Here is an 8,045-nt window from a genome sequence, read left to right on the forward strand (position 1 = left end):
GTACTTACACAACGAATAAAACTAATACACCCACACCTGCCAGGTCCCGCCCCTACGGAGGCGTAGCCTATAAGATAGTAGGCGTGGTCCCCAATACACCCTTCCTCGCCAAAATCTCGTTCCCAGTCAAAAGATCCCTCAAGGGGACTCAGGGCCGCTTAAGAGCGGGACGCTCAGCCAGTACTCATATAACTAGGTTATATACATAACCTATCGTTATATTATCGTACTTGGCTTATCGCGTCCCGCTCTTAAGCCTATCGAGATATGGGGTAAGAGCGGACGCGAGGCCTTGTGGTTCTCGGTCAGTCGAGCGGATCATCCCCCCTTGGGGGTGGATGCCTTCTCGATCTTTCCATGGCCGCCCGGTCTTCTGTACGCCTTTCCTCCTGTACATCTGTTGGGTCAGCTGTTGGAGCGGATACGGAGGGAGCGCAGGACGGTGATCCTGGTCGCGCCGGACCGGGGCACGGCAGTGTGGTTCCCGGTCTTGATCCAGCTTCTGGTCGCTCCTCCTTGGGTTATTCCTTGGTCGGCGACGGCCCTCTCACAGCACAACGGGTCTCTGTTCCAGTACCCGGTGTTGAGCCAACGCCTGCTGGTGTGGCTGGTGGGAGGGTGAGTCTGGAGAGGATGGTCCCTTCTGTGGTTGATACCATCCGGAATGCACATGCTCCCTCCAGTAGCTTTACGTGGGCAGATGGCGTATGTTCCAAGAGTGGTGTAAGGCGGGGGGCCGGGACCCAGTCTCCTGCCCCCTGGATGCTGTCCTGAGTTATCTCCAGTCTCTCCTTGATAGACTGTCGGCTTCGACGGTGAGGGTATATGTGGCAGCTATATCCTCCTATCATGAGGGGTTTGAGGGGACTGTCTTGTTCAGCCACCCTCTTGTGAAGCGTTTCCTGCTTGGTGCTCCATGCGTTAAGCCGGTGCAACGCTCTTTGGCTCCGACTTGGGATCTTCAATTGGTCCTCGGCCGGTTGTCCTTGGCCCCGTTTGAGCCACTCGAGCAGGCGCCATTGCGACAGCTGTCCTTCAAGACCGCGTTCCTGCTGGCTGTCACCTCCGCTAAACGTGTGGGTGAGCTCTGTGCTCTTTCGGTACGTCCAGAGTGCCTGTCTTTTCGGGACGATTGCGGTGCCACTCTGCGACATAATCCTGCTTTCATGCTTAAGAATATCCGGAGTTCCTTCCGCTCCCGGGATATTGTGGTTCAGGCATTTCGTCCGCCTCCTCACACTAGTGAGTTAGATGCGGGCCTTCACCTGTCATGTCCGGTCCGCGCTTTGGGAATTTACCTCAGCCGTACTCAGGACTTCAGGGTTACCGACCAGCTTTTTGTCTGTCACAGTGGTTCTCGTGCGGGTAAGGCACTGTCGAAACAGCGCCTGTCCCATTGGTTGTGCGAGGGCATTGCTCTCTGCTACACGTTGGCTGGGCAGGATCCCCCTGGGGGCGTCAGGGCGCACTCCACTCGTGGGGTGGCTGCCTCTGCCGCTCGCCTGGGTGGGGCTTCGGTGGAGGACATCTGTGCTGCAGCTTCATGGTCCTCCCCGGGCCCCTTTGTAAGGTTTTACCTCATGGACATGACCGGGGGTTCTGTCTCCCAGGCGGTTCTGGGGTCTGTGGCCTTTCCTGCTTCCCGTCCTTGGTAGGGTAGCAGGAGTGTATGGGTATGGGCCACAGTGTGTTAAGTCACACGTGGTTCCGCCTGTGCTGTGTGTTCAAGGGGTTCTAGTTCCTCCTTGTTTGCACTCCGGTGGAGTTGACTGCGCCCCCCCCTTCGTTAGGGAGGATGGGGTGACAGGAATCCCCAAACCCCTTGATGTGGGCTTTCGGGTTCTCAGGGGGTACATTTGTCGGGCCTCGCGTCCGCTCTTACCCCATATCTCGATAGGCTTAAGAGCGGGACGCGATAAGCCAAGTACGATAATATAATGATAGGTTATGTATATAACCTAGTTATATGAGTACTGGCTGAGTCCCCTTGAGGGATCTTTTGACTGGGAACGAGATTTTGGCGAGGAAGGGTGTATTGGGGACCACGCCTACTATCTTATAGGCTACGCCTCCGTAGGGGCGGGACCCGGCAGGTGTGGGTGTATTAGTTTTATTCGTTGTGTAAGTACAATAGGTACATGAGATGAGGTATATCTAGATAGGCTTAAGAGCGGGACGCTCAGCCAGTACTCATATAATATAATATCGTTAACCGTCTGTAGTGTGGTAGTGAAAGGGGTTAACCTTCTGTAGTGTGGTAGTGAAAGGGTTAATGACATATAAGGTATTTGTTCCAATACTGGAAGAGGGTTTTGACATAATTGGCACAATGTGTCAGATATTGTATATATATATATATATATATATATATATATATATATATATATATATATATATATATATATATTTATATATATATATCCAGCTGGCATATTTACAGTGCAGCTGTCACAGAAGTCGGCCGAGTGACGATATCTGGCAGCAGTGTTGACTGCTGGCCGGTCTCCAGGGAAGCGGCAGCGCAGCGCTACAGAGGGTTCTGCTGTTTGGCTGCAGATGTTTGCATATTTATTTACATAATACATGTTTGAAAACATGTATTATCGGAGGTCCCATTATTCGGCACTATCTCTCATGTTTAACAGGAGACCTTGTCCAAAAGTATAGCACATTCATAATTGAGAGAATTGTCATTTATAATTATTATAATTTTTTTTTATGTCAAGATACACGTGGGGCGACATCAGAAGGTTCCAATTATTATAATTTTTTTTTATGTCAAGATACACGTGGGGCGACATCAGAAGGTTCCCGGTTTGATTCCCGCTCCCCCCCACCGGGCAGCGTGTCGAAGTGTCCTTGAGCAAGACACTTAACCCCTTTAACTGCTCCCGATGGGCAGGTCGGCATTTTGCATGCGGTCGCCTCCGCCGTCGGTGTGTGAATGTGTGAAATGTGAGGCGTAAAGAAGTAAAGCGTCCGTTTACACAAGCAAAAGGCAGAATTGAAATGTAATTTCTCAAGTATGTGTTTTTTAATATAAAAAAAACATACAATATATAACACAACAGTCCCTTCCAGGATCGATGCTTTCACAGTAAAAGTCACAATAGCTTATATTACTAGAAACGTAAAAAGAAAGAGGATTTGGGCACCGAAGCCTTTAATTAAACGTCCTAGAAAATATAATCTCCCTCCCGGTGTTTCAATAGCAGTGTTTCAGTATCAGTACTGATAGATAGATATGGACCATGGTTACACATCCACTCTGTATCAGTACTGAATAGATAGATATGGACCATGGTTACACATCCACTCTGGAACAGTACTTACTGATAGATCCATATGGGCCGTGGTTACACATCCACTCTGTATCAGTACTGAATAGATAGATATGGACCATGGTTACACATCCACTCTGGAACAGTACTTACTGATAGATCCATATGGGCCGTGGTTACACATCCACTCTGTATCAGTACTGATAGATAGATATGGACCATGGTTACACATCCACTCTGGAACAGTACTTACTGATAGATCCATATGGACCATGGTTACACATCCACTCTGGAACAGTCTTGGTTACAATGTGAGACCTTCACAACATGATCCTCCTCCGCAGACCTACTGAAGCATAGTGATGACGGTGATGAATTGAAACAGCTGTTCATATACAGCATAACATTAACAACAGTGGCTTTAATGACAAGCGAGTACTGTACCATGACACAGATAATAATTATCCCAACGCAAGAAAAATAATCTCAAAAAGTGGAAAATGACTCATTGTCATCAGCCGGCTCTTTTTCCCCGCAAAAGCGGGAGCCGTTACAATCAAATGTAAACAAAGAGATCAGGCAAATTCACTTTTGACGGGAGCATCTGTTGGATTGAGAGGGTTGTTTTGACAAAGCTACTCTTTTGATGGAGACTCTTCCCCCGATCAAATGAACCGATGGCAAAAACAATCAAATGGAATGAAGCAAATTACATTTCATTACTCCTAGTTTGCAGATTTATTAATGGAGCGCACACACCAGCCTGATCAAGAATTCCAATTATGTCATCTCTCTGTGGCCTCAGACCGTTCAATCAATATGTGTGAACTGTGAACATGAGCTACTCTCTCCCAAAAGCCAGAAACCAGAGAGGTAAGAATCAAGAATCAAGTAAGTGGTATTTTTCTGTTTGTTAAAATAAGTGGTCTACATGTTAAAATAATAGCTCTACACTCCGACAGCCGTCACTGATATAGAGTGTCTGGTCAGTAACATGGGTCTCCCAGTCCCTCCACTCTGCAGTAAACAGCCATCACTGATATAGAGTGTCTGGTCAGTAACATGGGTCTCCCAGTCCCTCCACTCTGCAGTAAACAGCCATCACTGATATAGAGTGTCTGGTCAGTAACATGGGTCTCCCAGTCCCTCCACTCTGCAGTAAACAGCCATCACTGATATAGAGTGTCTGGTCAGTAACATGGGTCTCCCAGTCCCTCCACTCTGCAGTAAACAGTCATCACTGATATAGAGTGTCTGGTCAGTAACATGGGTCTCCCAGTCCCTCCACTCTGCAGTAAACAGCCATCACTGATATAGAGTGTCTGGTCAGTAACATGGGTCTCCCAGTCCCTCCACTCTGCAGTAAACAGCCATCACTGATATATAGTGTCTGGTCAGTAACATGGGTCTCCCAGTCCCTCCACTCTGCAGTAAACAGTCATCACTGATATAGAGTGTCTGGTCAGTAACATGGGTCTCCCAGTCCCTCCTGCTCTGCAGTAAACAGCCATCACTGATATAGAGTGTGTGGTCAGTAACATGGGTCTCCCAGTCCCTCCACTCTGCAGTAAACAGCCATCACTGATATAGAGTGTCTGGTCAGTAACATGGGTCTCCCAGTCCCTCCTGCTCTGCAGTAAACAGAGAATACATTTTCTGGTATCCCGTTCCCACTTTATCCAATCAGGAGAGAGAACTCCACATGGCAAAAATGGCCTGACAAAAATAAGAAACAAAAACTGGTTTTAAGCAAACGTGTCCTTGAAACAAGTGAAATAATCAGTGACGTGTAGTAAAAAAATTTGGCTTGGCAAGACTTCTTGAAATAAATAAAAATACAGATACTAGGACGTGTATTTTCTGTTTACTGCAGAGCGGAGGGACTAGGAGACCCGTGTTACTGACCCTGTTGGAATGTAGAGCTATTTAATACTTATTCTTACAGCACCTTCAATCTTGTGATGTATAAAGTCTGGAGCTGCTCCAGTGATTTTGTGGACCCACAGAATGCTTTTCTCATTTATACCCAAATGAGCTCCATTCTATAGCAGTGTTATTCGTTCTGAAACAGAAAATGTACCAATATATACTCAGAACATTCCCCTGGGTGCTCTCAGTCATCACCTTTACTCCCAACAGTCTACAGAGCGGTTTCTTTTACTTCATACCAGATGACATCATGCGTTTGAGTTTTAAACGTTTGAGGATAAAATGAATGAATGTTGATTAGAGCCATGGCGTAAGTGGTTGTAGCTACGGCTGTGGGGGTGCTGGAGACATGAGCCAATAGACCTTTTTATACGCCTGAGTCTCATGAACACGGAGAGACCAACCCCAAGTCCATCGACACATAGTCACTTTTACGCACCTACTCCCCAACCGGCGCATGCGTAGATGGTCTTTCTTTGGACAATCGACATTCATTCATGTTATCCCCCCGCGCTCTCCCATGAACTCCATGTAACGTGGAAGTGCAGCGGTCTATATCTCGACACTGTCTTAGACCAGAGGAATAACATTATGCATTCTGAACATGGATGTAGTTCATCATATCATGTCATCATACTGCAGCATACAAGTATTTCCAGCTCTGCATCTTTCTTGTCAACAAAGCACCATGAGTTTCCTTCCCGCTTAAAGGTCACCTATGTAGTTTTGGGATAGACATTTTAACCTCAGAGAAGTCAAAATAGTGTATGATATAGATCTTTAGTACTAAATAAATAGTGCCAAGAGGAAAACTGGATCCTTGGAGCACGGTGTGGAGCAAGACATTATCTGTTTGGGCCGTGGTGTCCTACCATCCTACTTCATTTACATTACAAATGTTCTTCTTCTCAAGGTTAATGTTGGTCAACTTCGTTTGCATCTGCATTAAGTTTCTGCATCTGTGTTGAGATAAGAAACAGAATTTAAAAAGGTGCTATAGATAACATTCAGCCACTAGATGTCGCACTAGAGCACCAACGACCAACGTGTCATTTATGTGATCGGGTGAATTCCACATGGGGGAAGTAGGGAGGGGATACATGCACGGCAACATCTAAACAACAACATTCATTTTGGACCCGCAAAACACTTTTTTAATTCATGAATTTATCAATAGTTTTTTTGTGGGGGAAAAGCTAAACTTTTATTCTGCACCTTTCTAAAAGCTCTATGGATGTATTATTTTTTGAAAATTATTACTCTATGAAATGTTATCTATGGCACCTTTAAGCACTGTAGTTATTATGTACTTTAACTTCCCAAAACGACATACACTGATGCTTTAAAGGTGACATACAGTATAGTATGTAGGACCTTCAACTGAATATATCATGTGGAAACAAAATGTGATAATGACCACCAGCTCTGGATGTCCGTGGGCCTCATGTATCTACCCCTCCTCCCTGCGCTTACCAGTTAAAGGAACACGCCAACATTTTGGGAAATTAGCTTATTGTCTTCTCCAAAGAGAGACAAGAAGATAGATACCAGTTTCCTCTCTGTGCGTTCAGTAGAAAGCTATCTGGCTGCACGTTAGCCTAGCTTAACACAATGTATGGAAGCTAATTTCCCAAAATGTTGGCATGTTCCTTTAAGAATCAGAACTGAACTGAACCAAATGAAAATATGAAGCCGATCACAACACCGGTCACTGATTGCAATGGCAACAGCAGAGCTGGGATCTGTTCACTTCCAAATCACTCGATTCAAAAATGAAAAAACGAAAATTACTTTTAGCTGATGATGGAACATTCATTCTTATTCATAGGTTGGAAATGCAACATCTTCATGCCAAATGTTTGCCAGTATTTCAGTTTTAAAGAAAATCCATCTGAATTTCACTACACAGAGCATCTGTTAAGTAACAGCAGACCCACACAAAGGTTCTGGTTTGAAGTCACATCAGATTCCCATGTGGTCTCAGTCTATAATAATACTTCTGGTTTTGCAAATGTTTGATTTTGATTTTGATTTGAAATCTTTATTTCGAACATGTAAATGAATACAAACAAAATAAATAACTAAACAAAATCAAAACATAACTCAAACAAAATAATAACTAAACAAAAGCAAAACAACTAATTTTACATGTTCGAAAAGGAATAGTAAGAAGTATACACTTATTTAATCCTACCCCTTTTCCACTACTCAAATGAGTGTACTAATTTAAAACATAAAAAAAAATATATATATATATATATGCAAGAAAATTAAAAAATATATATATGTAAAACATGAAAGAAATAAAATTTAATGTAACACCCGTGAATATCAAGTCCTTCCTCATCCCTGTACCTCGTGAACATCATTTCCTTATACATCAGTTTGAATTGTCTCATGTTTGGACATTGCTTTAGCACCACATTTAGACTGTTCCACAGTTCACTCCACATATGAGATGCAGTGTCTTCACATGGTTATGTACTTTTTAAAATTCACACCATGGAAAATCGAATAAAAAAATGTTTCTTTCTCTCTCTCTTCTCGTCTATTTGGACTCTCGCTGCACAAGTAACCAAACGACTTTCAGTACCCGACACGTCGTCTTCGTTATGCATGAGAAGATGCACGCTTTCACGAGCATCGCGCGCCCATTAACGACTCTGAAACGGGGTATGGGTAGAGAGAGAGAGAGAGAGAGAGAGAGAGAGAGAGAGAGAGAGAGAGAGGGAGAGAGAGAGAGAGAGGAGAGAGAGGTGTACAGATGGCGCTCTGCCGGGAACAGCTGTCTTGCGGCGGCTCTCCATGTTTCTCACAACGCTCCTTAGAGCTCGT

Source organism: Notolepis coatsorum (genome assembly GCF_963971535.1).
Source record: "Notolepis coatsorum genome assembly, chromosome: 5".
Taxonomy (NCBI): Eukaryota; Metazoa; Chordata; class Actinopteri; order Aulopiformes; family Paralepididae; genus Notolepis; species Notolepis coatsorum.